This window comes from Suricata suricatta, chromosome 11, assembly GCF_006229205.1.
Source record: "Suricata suricatta isolate VVHF042 chromosome 11, meerkat_22Aug2017_6uvM2_HiC, whole genome shotgun sequence".
In the NCBI taxonomy this organism is placed as follows: domain Eukaryota; kingdom Metazoa; phylum Chordata; class Mammalia; order Carnivora; family Herpestidae; genus Suricata; species Suricata suricatta.
The window spans coordinates 50,853,082-50,870,422 of NC_043710.1; positions in this window are offsets into that span (position 1 = coordinate 50,853,082).

Here is a 17,341-nt window from a genome sequence, read left to right on the forward strand (position 1 = left end):
AGCTTCAGATGCTGCACTGCTGCTGTTTCTGGCTGCCAGAGAAAGCACTAAACTGGCCCTTCCATGAGCTCTGGAGGCTGGTTTTATGAACTCTGGCTCCACTGTGCCCCTTCTCTTTCCGTTGCTCACCAGAGTTGGTGCCCTTCCTTCTTAAACACTTGGACCCTGAGGCCCTAGGGTCTATTTCCCAAGAGAATACATTGTAAAAGGCTTAATTGAGCATTGTCAATAAAGTAAGGAAAGGCAGGAGAGGTCAAAGGCACTTGGGGAGTCTACATAAAGACGTCTTGGGAAAAGAAGAGTGAGGAAACTGCATGATGAGAATCTTCTCAGGGGAAATGTATTCAGATGCACCTGAGGGGAAGAACTGTATAAACTCTCCTCAGCCTTTTAACTCCATGGAGGAGGTGACAGAGGAACATCCCCAGCAATAAAAGGAGGATGGACCTCAGAGGAGCATGAACCATGGGCAACCAGGCACCAGGGAGCACTTTCCCGTGAGCCCCTCTCCTGCAGTGGGAGCGCCAGGGGTCTGGACACAAACAAATCCCTGGGAGGGGCCCTGTTTACACACATGTCATCTCATGGTCAAGATTTTACCTTCATGGCTGTACTTGGCTTAAACTCTGTCACATAAGTATGGTGGCAGAAGGTTCAACCTTTAACAATCTTCACCTTCCACAGGGCAACACTGACATTGCTTCCTTGGGGCACAAGTGGAACTTCCACCAGTGAAGCCACCACTCTGGATTGATGCACAGCAGTACTTAGAAAACAGCCTCTCCTGTGGACCTTCCCAGATGTGTCCTAGATAGGGATTCTCAGGCTAAATGTAAGAACTTTCAGGCTCTTGGCACAGGAATTTTGGAGAGGAGAGCAAGTGTGAGTCTGGTTCTCACACTGTCGTACCCACAGCTGCTGAAGGAGACTTCAGGACAGGAATGTAGTTGGAATATAATCCTCTCCCCTGCATGTACTAACTACTCTCCTGCCCTCACCAGTGTCTTGTTACCTAGGAGTCCTGGGTAAAGCACTAAAGATTTTTTCGGCATTAAAGAGGGTTGATAGGCACACCAGATGAAGAAAAGTAGTTCATGAGTGGAATATTGTTCCATGAAAGAATGTTGCTAAAGTATGCAGTTTACTCTAAGCAAAATGTCCTTGTTCTTAAGAATTTCTTATAAATGATTAATTCCCCTCCACTCTCAGGTCATAAGGGTGCTGGAAAAAGATAATTGGAAGCTTAAGTTTGAACTCTTGTTCTACACTGCCAAATTACTTCTTCCTGTACAGTTTTCATAAGTCCACAACTTTCTCATTTGAAATATGGAGATAATGAACTTTATGACAGAGGGTTTTGCAAGGATAAAATTACTTTTACTTTTGCATTGAACAAACATTTTGACCCTACTTTGTAGAAAAAACCCACATATTCAAAGTATGTACATCAAAGAATGGTTTTTGCCACCATAGACAGGATGACTCAAACTTTACATAATGTTACACCAAGGATAACACTAGTAATAACAATAATAAATCTCCAGAGTTCAAAATGTGTCACATTATTTTGATTATTATCTAATGTTTCATTTAACTCTTATAATAACCTAATGAGATACATATTATTATAGACAACAACCATAGTTGACAATTACTGATAAGGCAAAAAATACACCTTATGGGTTGAAAAATGTGTCCACACAGGTATACTGAAGTTCTAATTCCCCCTTCAGGTACCTGTGAATGTGATCTTACTTAGAAATATGGTCTTTGCAGATATAATTAAGAGTTACCAGTTAACACAAACAGATGAATTGCATTTCAACCGCACCTTGAGAGTATATCCCAAGGTTTCACTTTAAAGTGTGTGTATGGCAATGAAGGAAACCATCAACAAAACTAAAATGCAGCCTATGGAATGGGAGAAAAATATCTGCAAATAGCATATCTGATAAACAGTGATTATCCAAAATATATAAAGAACTTATCAAGTTCAATATCTAACAAACAAACAATCTAATTAGGAAATGAGCAGAATACATGAATAGACATTTTTCCAAAGAAGTAATCTAGATGGCTAACAGACACATGAAAAGATGCTCAACATCACTCATCATCAGGGAAATACAAATCAAAATCTCAACGAGATACCACCTCATACATGCAGAATGGCTAACATTAACAACACAAGAAACAACAGATGTTGGTGAGGATGTGAAGAGAGGGGAACAGTCTTAGCCTGTTGTTGGAAATGCAAACTGGTGCAGCCACTCTGGAAAGCAGTATGGAGGTTAAATATAGTACTGTATTATAATCCAGCAATTGTACTACTATGTGTTTACCCAAAGGATACAAAAATACTGATTTGAAGGGGCACATGCACCCCGATGTTTGTAGCAGCATTAATCAACAATAGCTAAATTCTGAAGAGAGCCCAAATGTCCATAGGCTGATGAATGGATAAAGAAGAGGTGGCGCGTGCACACACACACACACACACACACACACACACACACACACACACACGGGATATTACTCAGCCATCAAAAAGAATGAAATCCTGTCATTTGCAATGATGTGGATAGAACTAGAATGTATTGTGCTAAATGAAATAAGTCATTCAGAGACTGACAGATACCAAATGATTTTACTCACATGTGGGATTTAAGAAACAAGATAAATGAACATGGGGGAAGAAAAAATAGAGAGCGAGAGAAGGAAGCAAACCATAAGAGTTTTCTTAACAGAGAACAAACTGAAGGTTGATGGAATGAGATAGGTGGGGGATGCGCTAAATGGGGGATGGGTATTGAGGAGGGCACTTGTTGTGAGCAGTGGGTATTATATGTAAATGATGAATCACTATATTCTACTCCTGAAACTAAAACCAAAACCAAATCCAAAACCAAACCAAACCAAACAAAAACAAAAAACTCTAGAAAATGATTAGAAAAAATAAAATGTGTGTATGGGAGCAAAATTATCAGAGTTTATTTTTTGTGGGCCACCAGGCTTTAATTTTTATTTCCTCATTTCAGACAAGTGCCAAACTTTTGCTCCATTTTATACTGATTTGTTTTCAGGAATAGGCACAGGCCGCACTTCAGAAGTAGCTCTAAACCCTGGGTTTTTCTCTTAGTTTTTACCTTCTCTTAGATTTTGATTTTTCCTTCTTAACTATTTTAGTATATATATAAAATTTCTTTTTCCACATAGATTTTTTTAGTGATGATTTAGCTTGGTAAAATTTGAATATTGACAAGTATTTTTTACATATATTAATGGAACAATATATACAATGTTTGTTATATAATATATATCCACAACTTTCTGATACCTCTTGTTGCTGTTGATTTTGGGGATTTTTTTGTTTGTTTGTTTGTTTTTCCTCTTGTTGCTGTAGAAAAGGATACTATGATTCTTTTTGTCTTTGAGGTTTTGATGTATTAGCAATTGTGTATAGATTTTTTTGAAAAGTTATTCTACTTATGATTAATTAAGCTTTTTGAATCTGAAGATAATTCAGACATGATCCCTTTGAATATTCCCTCCCCTTCCCAATTTTCTATATATTTTTATGCAAATCTAGTTTGGTGTATGTTTGGCCTTCTTATTAGATTGCCTTTGTTTTATCACCTCTATTTCACATTCTATTCTCTTTCAAATTGGACTGCTTTCAGATTAAGCTCTGCAACTTCAGCTTCATTTTACCAGTTTTCAACTCAGCTGTGTCAATCTATCTTTTCTTTCTTTCTTTCTTTCTTTCTTTCTTTCTTTCTTTCTTTCTTTCTTTCTTCTTTCTTTCTCTTTCTTTCTTTCTTTCTTTCTTTCTTTCTTTCTTTCTTTCTTTCTTTCTTTCTTTCTTTCTTCTTTCTTTCTTCCTAATATAATTTATTGTCAAATTGGCTCACATACAGTGTGTATAATGTGCTCTTGGTTTTGGGGTAGATTCCCATGGTTCGTTGCTTACATACAACATCCAGTGCTTATCATTATTCTTTTTTTTAATCACTCACTGTACTTTTAAAATTTTCCATAAGGTATAGTTTTGTTTTATTCAAATATACCTGGTTTTTTGATAGATTAATGCTCTTTTTTTACTGTTTTTAACTCATTTTTTGTTTCTTTAACCATTTTAAACATAGTTATTGCAATTCATATCTGAAAACCTATTTTCAAAAAGTTCTTTTATCTAATTCTGGTGATTCTTGCTCATGTTTTATCATTTTGGATTGTGAGCTCATGATCAATGAAGCTATTTTTTGGATCTTAAGACCATCCTAACAACATGTTAATTTCTTCACTTGGGATTCCCCTTGGCACATATTATAAATTTTAAATCAAACCTATGTGAGGAAAACTTATTTTATTCCCCCTAAAGCCTAGTTCAAGACAAAGTGTGTGTGTGTGTGTGTGTGTGTGTGTGTGTGTGTGTGTGTGTGTGTTTCTTGCCTGCTCCTTAACTAAAATTATAGCCCCTCAAGAACCCTGGTACTCTGGGGACTCTGTGTGTCTTAATTCTGTTCATACTCTTATAAGTATCCAAATTGTGTGTTCTTTATTTGTAAATCATCTAAAATGCAAACTCCTTTGTTGTAAAAATTCATAAATGTTCCCATTACAGCCATAGATTTAAAATGTATTAAGCAGTCTTTTCACATCTCCAATTGCCTTTTGTCCACTTGCAAATTTCTTTACTTTTAAACATATGTATTTGAGAAGAGACCCTTATATTTTACTTTGTTATTTAACAACATGAGGATTTTCTAGGCTACATAGTCTGCCATGAAAAGAAAGTCAGAAATGTTCTTTATAGGGAGAATAAGACTCACTCATGTTGTATATGGAATAAAGCTTTGTGTGGAATATGAGAAAATTTTATAAAAAAACAAGTGTTTATACTAAAGAACCTTGTTAGTTCTGTTTATGCAATTATCTTCTCTCCTTCTGGATCTGGCTGAACAGGTAATTTAACTGATTACTTATAATTTATCTACCTGTGTTGAAGACATGTACTGAGATTATCCAAGGAAAACTTTGATCCTGAATTATGTTATACTGGTGACCCACTCTGTAGAAAAATATCATGAAAAGACAGATAAAAAGCCTGGTGTCATAGTCTAGAGCAGAATAACTTAACTGAACTTCTTGTAAAAAAAATAGAAGGAAGGAGAGTATAGAGGAGGACATAAATAGGACAGAGAAAAAAGAACAAAGATATTGAGTGACTATAGTAGTTAATATTTTTATGTATATAACTGGGTAAAAACTCACTGTGAAATAATTGCCTTATCTTTATGGGGCAATGAAATGGATACATACCCAGTGCAAACAGCTAACAGTAGTCTAGCCAGGACACTAAACCTGACTTTGACATTTGAAATCCAAGATGCTTTATGCTAAAAGTGAGTGTCAGAGGTAATTTCTCATGAGCGTTTTGGCACATGGATCATTTTCCCACTCTGTGGGGACCAGGGCAGGGAGAACAAGGCACGGTGATCATTTCGACATCATACAAAAGGAAGGTGAAGGTGAGGTGATGATACTAACCAAGGCAGTATTTGCCCCACAACAGGAAAAAACCAAACAACATGCAGAGAAGTGTATTCTTGCAGTCTCAGAAATATGTTCAGGCTGATAGTAGTTGGCAGGATAAACATAGTATTCAGATTTCCTCAAATTCCTCCAAAGGCATTAGCATACCCTGGAAGTCAAGGAAACTGCTCTCATCCAGCTCTGCAGAAGCACAGCACATAGACCCATAAACAGACCTCTTCAGGCTTCATCTACGGAAAAATCAGAATTTACTTTTTTCTGGAGCAAGCATAGTTCTAAGGAAACTTACAGCTTCCCTCTCAAATGGGACACAGTTCACAATTCTATTATTAAACATGCAAGTAAATGTAATAAATTCAGTGACTTCATGGAAGAAATCCAACAAAGCCTGTCTTTTCCTGGGATATTAACTCATCAGGCTCTCTCCCCCTGTGTCCTAACAACAATGTCTCTTAATAGACCACAGACAAGAACACTGCATAAATTCAAGAACTGCTCATTTGAATCCCATGTCAGGCTCCTGATATCATCCTAAGAAATCTCAAGGAAGTTCCAGGAATAACTTTGGACAGTCCTGGGCTAGGGCCAGGTCTGGGTTCAAATTTCTGTACCTGTCCAACTGAGCTTCTAGTCCTGAGATGCAGCATATCAATGTCCCTCTCTTCACTCTTACCATTGATATGGGAGTGACTGGAAAACAGGGAAGGGGCCCAAAAGGGTCCCTTTGCTTCTCTCTTATGAGTCTAAAATAAAACCTGATGATCTACTTTATGAAGCTTCTGGCAAAGCTTCAAACAAACAGCAGACCAGGCGCTAGGGCTGACAGTGTCTCAGAGAGACCAGGAGAACCACAAAATCTCCAGAGGTCTTCCACCACTTCTCACCCTTCCCACTGTACAGCTTGGAGTTCAGCTGACAATCAACGTGTATAAATGATAGTGACAAGGCCCAGTTTACCAAAGTTCTTCCTGCTTCTAGACACAGATAATTTTACATTTCCCAGGCTCACCTATAGTTAGATGGGGCTGTAAGACTGAATCTGGCCAAGGAGGTGGCATGCACCTCTTCCAGGTACAACCTTTACAGCCTCCTTGATGTCCCCTATTCTCTGTAACCCCCAAACTCTGGCCAGTTGCATTTAATCCACTGAAGACATAAAGCCCTAGTAATGGTAGAGGAAGCTAGGTCCCTGAAAGACAGCATGGAGGAGAGCTTCCCCTTCCTCGTGCATTGGATGGATGTCATAAAAAAATTGTACATTTTAAACCACTGACACATTGGAATTGTTTGTTTCAACAGCCAGCAAGTTATCCTGACTAATGGTGCAGACACTGAGAAAATTGACCGCCAAGGCTAGGAAGATCACACAACGAGGAATGCTGACATGCATACTAAATAGTAAGTCTTAGGGAAGTGGTAGGTACAGTTGAAAATAATTGTGCATGTTTGCAATTGTTGACTTCATTGACAATTTAGTATGATAAGTACATGAACTTAGTAGAAGGTTGACTGGCCTTCAAGCAAAAATTAATGACAATAGAGAAAGCCCACAAATATGAAATCTTGAGGTATTGTCCTCGGGAGGTCACAGGTTAAGACAAAGTTTTAAATCATCTTTGAAAAACAAGGACTTCTGGAAACCAGTTTTGAGAATAGTAGATTATGTGTTTAGCTGGTGTTTATTGCCAAAGACGCCTGAGACTGGCTTTTATAGAAAGTTTTTTATTAAGCATTAAAACAATTATTGATCTTAATATTTTATGAGCTGGAAATAGGCTCCAATGCAGTAATGCAAAAGAAGGCACATGTTCCAATGCCTGCACAACAGCATGACATGATGCCATGAGGGACAATGAAGAAGACACAACTCCTCAAAGGCAGAACAAGGGTCATAGAAACAATAGCAAATTCCTCCTACAGGACATAATCAGTGTCTAGTCAAGGAACTTCTACCACTTAAGTGAATAAAAATGTTACAGTGCCTGCCCCCAATGCATTGCTGTCGATAAGCTTCTGCTAAATGAATCCTATGACTCACTTCCAAATGGGAATCTTAATGACTGGTACCATTAAGTGTCTGCTCCACCATTACATATGTGGTGGGAGGAGGGAATTGATGGGTCCACGAGGATTCACATCAGGACCTGATGGAGAAGACACTCATCAACTGAGACCTTGGACGTTGTGCTGCACATACTGACTGCTTGAGAGCTTGGATGGTCTCCCTTGAGAAGAGGATAAGTACATTTTACATCCAAGAGTCTCTCTTGTATCTTTTAAGAAATGAATATTCAGTGATCCAGCCTTTTCTGTAGGCAGCTGGGTCTATGTGAGGAATGTGGACAATGGGATGATAGAGAACATGATGTAAATCTCCCCCAGAATGAACCCTAACACCTCCTACATGATCCTGAGCATTTTCTTCCTTTGCTTGTATGTCAGCCAGATTCAGAAGTAGCTTAGGAGATCCCTAAGGGCTTGATACATGGGGGATCTGTATATGGAAGAAGGTTGGGTCCCTAAATGTCGACATGAAGCCAAGCCCTTATGCACTGGAATGTGTTATGAATGAGTAGGAAAGTTATATTGTGTTACCTTATTGTGGTATATTTATTGTAGTAATCGACTTTGCTTGCATTGACTAATTCAATATATGATGGATTTTCATGTGCATTGGCTTTGCTATCTGTAATCTGGAGCACAAAAATGTTCAGAAAACAATAAAGAAAACAACAAACGTGTCAAGGTGAAGTCTTAAAATGTAGCTAAATGCCTAGACAATATAATGGGAAAAATGGATTTAGTTAGCAAACTTGCTTGATCCCTCTTTCCTGTCTTTGGTCCCTAACAGCTAAATGACCATTAGTATTTATCTTGTGCTCAGTTGCCTAATTTGCAAAAATGAGAATAATAATAAGTCATAGGCTATTTTTACTATAATCACTCTGAGAGTAGTTTACGCTAATCCATTCTGTGCCGATGACATATAAAACATCCAATAACTAATTTTGGTTGAGTAGATAAAGGTATTAATAAATGTTATTATTACAAATAGTCCTTATCCGGTGGTGCTAAGGAAACATCTTATTAAATATAGAGATATAGGTAAATATGAACACCGGGCCCCTGCGATTGATTTGATATTGATCTTAGATACTATAGACAAAGAGAAAATCACAATAATTGTTATATCCCATTTATTTTTAAATTAATCATTCAAATCTCCACATACCTAATGAGCAGTAAGTACAGTATCTTCTTCTTGAAGCCACTTAAATTCCGTAGAGTACAGACGTTTTGTCAGTTTAATTGCATTATATGTATTGGAAATCCCAGGAATTTTCATAACGCAGGATCTTCAGTCCCCTTTCTAACACCAAGCAGAAGTTGAGAACTGAATTCACCCTAGTATTGCGGTTCCTGTCAGTAGCCACAAGAGAGCAGTGTTGACTTGTGGCTATGAAGCATTTATTTACTCCTGGCAAGAACTCCAGGTTGTGTAGATTTTATGGCTGCAGTGTGGATTTCCCACACTGGGGTTCTGAGGTCACAGATCTCATTGTTAATACCCAATATTTGAATATATCTGAAGAACAATAGCGTATCAGGATGACTATGTACAAAGAGGGTCCCAAACTCTGCTTTATTATATGTGGAAAATGTAGTTTATTTTTCTCAACAAAGTTTAGGTCTTTGTTTTGAACACTGGTCACCAGCATATACTCCCTTTTTCCTCCAGATATTTAATTTTTGCTCTCTTTTGCTACTGGGTCCTGATTTAAATCTGCTCTGGTCCTGAATGTCAGTGTTCAATAGTAGAATTTGGTTCAAAATATACAGATCTCTCTCAGAAGGCTGTGCTCCTTATGTGGATTCCTCATTCTAATGTGACTAACCTACAAACCAGAAGGTGAGGTGAGGGACTGTTAGTTGGTCTCTCCCCTCCCCCTTCTTATATTTTTAATACACCCTCTTCCAGTAGAACTTGGACATAGTCAGTCTGTGTTAGACAAGTGAATCCACAGATTTTTCTCAAACTGAAAAAACATCTATACTGACTTGGATTGCATTTAGTTAATACTACTTCATTCTACCAACAAGACATGTTCAAAGACTATACTAAGAAGACTTTTTTTTTTTTTTTTTTTTTTTTTTTTTGCTATAAGATCTTCATGGTGAAGTTGTATCTGCCCCTCAAGATCTGGCTTTTTGGGTAATGCTGTTCTCTCAACTACTTTATCTGTAAGAAGGCTCACCCCAAAACCTTCTTAGGACATTGTGTCCAGTTCCTTGAGTCACCTGCACTGAGCTTGACAATCCTGTGAAAAACTGTGGGCCTCTTAGCTTGTCTTCCTAGGATCAGAAGGGAGAGCCAACATCAATATGTGGCTTGCCTATTCTTATACTCAGAGATCTACTAGTTGGAACTAGAGATGAATTGTAGATGCTATTGGCTAACTCTTTTCTTAGCCATTTCAAAATCATAAACTAAGTCCCTTAATGTGGCCAAAGCTGTGCTTGTCATTGTGAGGATTGACAGCATGTGTGGTGGCCCCTACATCTCTTACAAACTCCTAACAGAAGTTGTAGTTTCTATCCCTGTGTACACCCAGTTTGAGTCAAACTTCTCATAATTATGTTGGCCGTTTCTACTGATCTAGGGAAACCTGGTGCAGGAATTAAGATCTGAATATGACCAACTAACAGCAATTCTTCTTTGAGTCCCTTCTGGGTTTGCACCTGGGAGAAGCATAGCAGAGGTAGAGAAAACTCCTAGAGAGACCAACAGAGTGGACCAAATGCTGGTCAATATTGATGTGATTTGATGTGTTTGAGTTCAGAGACAACAGCCAAGGAAGAATTCCTTTGACATTTTTGATGCAAAAAGGTGTTTTTGTTAAAGTATGGGGACAAGATTCAGGGGCACTGGGGTTGTAAGGAGTGATTGATTATGTACTATGGAGTTGGGGGAAGTAAAGACAAATGAATTTCTTGGAGGACTTTTTCATATGTCAAAGATTCCTGGAGGCCTGGCTATGGTCAAGCTAAGGTTGTTTTTCCTCTAGCAAAGCATTAACATCAAGACATTTGGGAGTTCTTAGAGGAACTTTACACTCTGCCTGTCTCAAGTATTTGCCAGTGGGGTGCTGGTTATAAGGAACTTTAATTTTATCTACATTTCCATTGCCTTTGTTCTCCACATCAATATCACCTGACAATATGTATCATATTCCTATGTATTGTATTATTTCCATTAGATTTTTAGAACCCCTTTTTTGTAATCATCCACAAAAGCATCTTCTTAAAATTAATGTTTTTCACAGATGATGGCAAATTGCAAGTGCTCAAAATATTTGAGCTTTTATTTTCATTGTCATGACTATCACTATTATCAGTATATAAAAACATTGCGATTATTAATATCATTTTAGGCCACAGTGTTGAAGTTGGCCCTTCAGTCCTCTGAGGGACAGTAGGAATTTGGTGGTGGATAAAACTCTTCTAAGCAGTCATGTGATGGAGGGAGCCCTAGGAGAGAATTCTCTTGTGGAAAATGACAAATGTTGAGTCACACCTGTGGCTGGAGCTTGAGGAAAAGAGATCCAAGCCTGAGGGTATTAAGAGCCCCATCTTGTAGGCACATGGATGTCATTTTCCTTTCCTGCTGTTACTGAGTGTAGAAGATTCTGCCCTGGAGCCCACACAGCACTGAGTTGGAGTTCTCTGTGGAATCCTCACAATGTGATGCAATCACTCTATTCCTGCTGGCAGCTAACTCCAAATCCTTTCACAGCTGTGAAAGCTTCCCCTGTAACATTAGGTTATAATGTTTTGTCTCTTCATGTACCTGAACAGGAGAACTTGATTCTGTGTGGTCACAAGCAGTCAGAACTGTTAGGAGCTGCATAGTCATTAACTCTTGTCTCCCATCCCCAAGCCTATCCATCCATATCTGCTTTGGGATCCTGGGACTTGGACTTTGGGACTCTTCTTTGTCAGCTGGCTCCCTGTTAGTTTCCACCCATAGAGAACAACAGAAAAAGACTGGAAGGCTGAAGCAGGACAAGGGAGACTTGCTTCTTCCTGTATGTTCATATCTTATCAGTAATCCTGAGCACTGACTCTTGACCTGGCAGGGGAGTTGATTCTAGTCTCTATGGTTGGTTGGGCGTTGAGTTTGAGGTTAATTTGAATTTGGGTTTGGGTTTGGTTTGTGATGAAGTTTTTGCAGTGATAGTTGGGTTAGCGGGCTCGGGGGCCAACAGCCAAGAAAGAATTCTTGAAGACATCTTTGGTGCAAAAAGGTGATTTTATTAAAGCATGGGGACAAGACTCATGTGAAGGAAGAGGTGCCCAGGAACCATGAGGAGAAACTGGTCCTATACTATGAATTTGGGGGAGGTCCAGTCCAGGGGAAGTTTCCAATGAGGTTTTCATATACTAAGGAAGACTCACTGTGTACTGGAGACCCAGCTATTGTCAAGCTAAGGTTGTTTTTCCCTCTAGCAAAACATTAGCATTAAGAGTTCCTGGAGAAAAGTTTTACTCTGCCTGTTTCAAGTATTGGTCAATGGGCTGCAGGGTATAAGGAAATTTAATTTTATCTGCCATTTCCTTCTGCCTTTGTTTCCCACATCCCTGTGACACTAGTACCAGTTCAAGGCAGCACCCTCCTGAGATATCTGAGACCCAATTCTATAGGCTGACCTCCAACCTTTAAAGTTAATGACCCAAGTGTAATGTCCTCATTCTCCTTCTGCTCCAGTCCCTGGTAATCAGTAATTTACATTCCATCTCTGTAGATTTGTCTATTATGGACTTCTAATATTAATTGTAATCATATAATATATGACCATCATGCTTTTCACGTACCATAACGTTTTCAAGATTCATCCACTTGTGCCTATGTTAGTATTTCATTATGGCTGAATATTTCATTTGTGAGGTTACACCCCACTATGTCTGCCCATTTTTAATTACGTTAATTTGCTTTTATTGTTGAGTTGTAAGAGACTTTATATGATCTGGTTATTAGAACCTTATCATGTATATGATTTACAGATATTTTTCTCATTCTGTGGGTAATCTTTTCACTTTCACTTTCTTGATGCTGTTCTTTGAGGTATAAAATTTTAAATTTTAATGAAGTCCAACTTATCTGTTTTTTTTTCTTTAGTCACTTGTTCTTTTTGTGTTATAACTAAGAAAATATTGCATAATGCAAGGCTATGAAGATTTATCTCTATGTTTTTTCTTATGAGTTTTATAATTTTAGCTCCTATATTTAGGTTTTTGATACATCTTGAATTAATTTTTGTCTAAGGAGTAATTTTATTTACTTGTTATTGTCGCATTTTATAGATTTGAACAGATTTTTCCTGTTTCTCATTATTTTGCTGAAAGAGCAATTCAGTTTCATGATCAGGTTCTTTGAGGAATAAAACATTTCCAGGAGAGCAGAGAAAGAAAGGTTGCCATGTTTTGTGGTTTTCCTTGGTTTGTTTAGGATTGTGATTCCTACTCTGATTTCCTCCTTTCTTTTTATTACCATATCTCTAAGGAAGACCCCCTTTCCTCTGGTTATCCTCCTTCCTCAGGGTACATTTCTGAGGCCGCTACCTCTGTCTTTTTGCTTTTAAGCCACTTTCCTATAGCCAGTGCTGTTTTCAATAACATCCCTGACCTGTGTTTAATATTTTAGGATTTAGTGGAGCTTATCATTTTTTTTAACGTCTGGAGATCTTATTCATGCTTTGTATATGTCTTCCACACCCTCACTTCTTTTCTAAGTAGCCTATTAATTTCCCTGCCACCCACACTCTGGCTCTAACATCAGTGACAGTGGTGGGACCTCTAGCCTTAACTCTTTCTCTCTTCTTAAAGTAATTTGAAATCATGCCATTCTATGTCTTCAATGAATGTTAAAGGAATGAGCCATTGTGATTTGATTCACAGTTTCTGAAGTTACGTTTCTTTTGGGAGTATGTATGGCAAGATTCAGAATAAAACAGCCATCATTTTCCTAGGGTCAATAAGAATGTACATATACCCCTGTATCGATCTTTATATCTACGTATACACCTACATATGTATGTATGTATGTATTATGTATGTATGTATGTGTTTATGTATATATATTGGTTTGCAACCTTAAAAGTTCCCTGGGTGAAATCTGAAACTGGTCCCTCCACATAAAGGCAAAGAGAGAATAAAGAGACAGACCAGTCCAGATCAATAGGTGGCAGATTTAATAAGCAAAGGAACTTATATACAGGGGTTGTCTTGGGTGCCTGTAAGATAACCTCTCTGTACCCACCTGCCAGAATCTTAAAAGTTTATATAGAGACCATACTGAGCTTAGTCACTTATTCCATCTAGATGGTCTCAACAACACATTAGTAGCTCAAGGTTATGTCCTTGGAATAGATTTTGAGAGTGGGAAGGCAGGCTGAAGATACATTCCATGGACAGTGAAGGGGATGGGAAGCCTCTGATTGCCCTGTCTAGCTCATGGATCAACTGGTGGTCACATCCTCTTGATGACTTCCTCCAACTGTATGTACATTTATGCTTGTGGTTGTTACCCTGATGTACACCTTGGGTATTATGTGTAACTGGTTTTCATTGTCACATAGGATATACCCGGGTTTTCACATACTTTTTAGTGTAACACTGAAGACTTTATTAGCATTTTTTTTGGTCAGACCATTCTGTCAAAATTGAAGGAAATTGTATTGCCTCCAAAAAATGATGAATTTTAATTTTCTTAGAAAAGAAGATTCTAGGGGCTGAGTCGGTTGTGTCCAACTCTTGATTTCAGCACATGTCATGATCTCATGGTTGATGGATGGAGCCCTGTATCCAGCTGTGTGCTGACAGTGTGGATCCTGCCTGGGATTCTTTCTCTCCCTCTCTCTATGCCCCATTCTCTGTTCTTCCTCTTTCTCTCCCTCTCTCAAAATAAATAAATAAACTTTACAAAATTGTTAAAACAAAACAAAACATGTTTCTTCCATTTGCTAGTTGAGCTTCATTATATCAAGTTGATAATAAGCATTGTTTTAGTAAATAATTTCAAAAAGCTTATTAGAGAAACCTGTACTAGTTTTTGATTTTAGTAAGAATTATATACTTAAGAAGAATTTTTCTTCCATATTAATAGACTGCCTTTTAATTTTTTTCTGCACATTTTTAAAAAGAATTAATATTTTGAACTTTTGGACTAGCATCAAAATTTATGGAGTTTACTATATAATATTTATGCATTAATTTATTGATATAATGGATTTACTTTGTATATTTTATAACATTGAACCATTGTTCTTATCTTAATTGTTACATGTGGGCAGCTGATGATACACATTTAGAACCTGGAGAACTACAGTTAGTAGCTGTATGATATTGGGAACAAAATTTATCATTTTGAAGTCTTAATTTTCACTGACACAATCTCATATTAATAATGGTGCCTGTCTTTTAGGATTATTAATAAATGAATGAGGTAATAAAAATTAACATCTCTTATAATATCTATTATTTCATTTTGAAAATATATAACCAAATTTATTTTTCAAGTTTATTTATACTTCTTTACCTGCATTTGTATGTGTGGCTACCTGTTTTTTTTTCTTCTAAAGTTTTTCTTCTATATTTTCTTTCTTCTCTATTTTCTTACTATGCCATCATGATAATGCTAATTTTCTAAAATGATACTGAAATCTTTGCAAATTTACTTAGTGTTGCAAAAAATATGAAAAGCTTATTGTGGTCTGGCATCTTACTTGCAAGAGAATTTGTGATGCCTTTTATGTCATCTTCACCACCATTTTGTTCTGCCAATTTTTCTAAATTTTGTTTCAATTTTATGATTTCTATTTAGAAAAAGGTCTCCTGATCACTTTTTAAATTTATTTATGTATTTGGGTATATTTGACACAAAATACCATTTCTTCCATTCACTTCCTCCCTAAGTTACATGACTATCACCTTAGCCCCATTCTCTGCATATTTCTTGCTCAACGTACCTGAGTTTCAGCTAGAGCCCCGTTTCCAAACCGAAACCAACATCATAGTTTTGTAGCTCCCAGAATACCCAGAGAAATCAATTGCTTTATGTAGCTCATGCTCTAATAAGAATGCCTTTATATTATGCCAATAGCCACTGTTTAGTTTGCCCTAAAATTTTGTCTAATAAGAACTGTGGGCAATGGGGTTTCCCTGAGACCTCAAGTCTAGAGAGGGCCCTCTTTGTTTTCAATTCACCAAAATGGCTTTATTTTATTTATTTTTTTAAATTTTATTTAAATTTATAGTTAACATAGAGTGTAGATTGGTTTCAAGAGTAGAATTTAGTGATTCATCACTTACCTGTAACACCCAGTGCTCATCACAGCAAGTGCCCTCCTTAATGCCCGTCACTCAGCTAGCCCCTCCCCCATCAACCTTCAGTTTGTTCTCTATAGCTAAGAGTCTCTTATGGTTTGCCACCCTCTCTTTTTTTTTTATCTTATTTTAGTTTTTTACCTTTTCCATATGTTCATCTGTTTTGTTTCTCAAGTTTCACATATCAGTGGAATTTCTCTGACTGACTTACTTTGCTTCGCATAATACTCTCTAGCTCCATCTATGTCGTTGCAAATGGCAAGATTTCATTCGTTTTGATGGTTGAGTAATATTCCATGGTGCATGTATACCACTGCTTTTTTATCCATTCATCCGTTGATGGACATTTGGGCTCTTTTCATAATTTGGCTACTGTTGATAATGCTGCTGTAAACATTGGGATGCATGTGCCCTTTTGAATCAATATTTTTGTATCCTTTGGGTAAATAACTAGTAGTTTGATGGCTGGGTTGTAGGGTGGTATTATTTTTAAGTTTCTAAGGAACTTCAATACTGTTTTCCAGAGTTGCTGCACCAGTTTGTATTCTTAACAACAGTGTAAGAGGTTTCAGGATAGAGGTCTTGTAATTCTTTGGGCTTTTTAGTCTCCTGACAGATAGACCCTTTGACCAAGGTAAAGGCTGAGGGTCTTTAAGAGCCCCAAGCACAGAGGTAACCCAGAAGTGTGGCCTTCACTTCATACTAGTGACTATATCCTAGAATTGGATTTAGCAAGCTAATCAACCTATATGTGCTAGAAGTAACAACCACACTGCAGATACATTTGTTTATTTCCAAATCTTTTCATGTTTTACAAACTTCAAAGATTTTTTCAACATTTTATTTTTGAGTTCACTGTGCCAGATTAACATTGCTTTATAGTATTTTATTGGCATGATACTGAAATTCAAAGAGCTTTATGTGAAATTCTCAGGTCAAGGGCAAAGCCTGAATTTAAACCTGGTTCTTAGGACTGTAAATTAATTTCTCTTGCAACTGTATCCTGCTTGACATTGATGAAATCCCACATCATTTGGAGACATGAGCTTCACCTTCTGACATGTGAATGAAGAGAAGCTCAGTGTGGAAGGAAATTATTCAAGGCAGTTCCTGGTGTCATACCTTCTACAAACCTTATTTTCTCTTTAGGAATTTTGTAATATCAGTGGGGTTTAAATGTGAGTGCTTTATTTTGTTTCTTGTATTTTTCTTTTGGCAAAGTAAAGAGATAGTTTTGGAATGTTTGAGCTATGTCTTACAAATTGGGAGAAATGGGGAAATATATTGTGATTGACGTATGTGGGAGTGCTGGAGTTAAAAAAATATTTCCAGTGTATACTTCTGCTTTGATCTGATTATTATTTTATTGACCTGTCATGGAAAATCCTCCTAGGGCTCAATG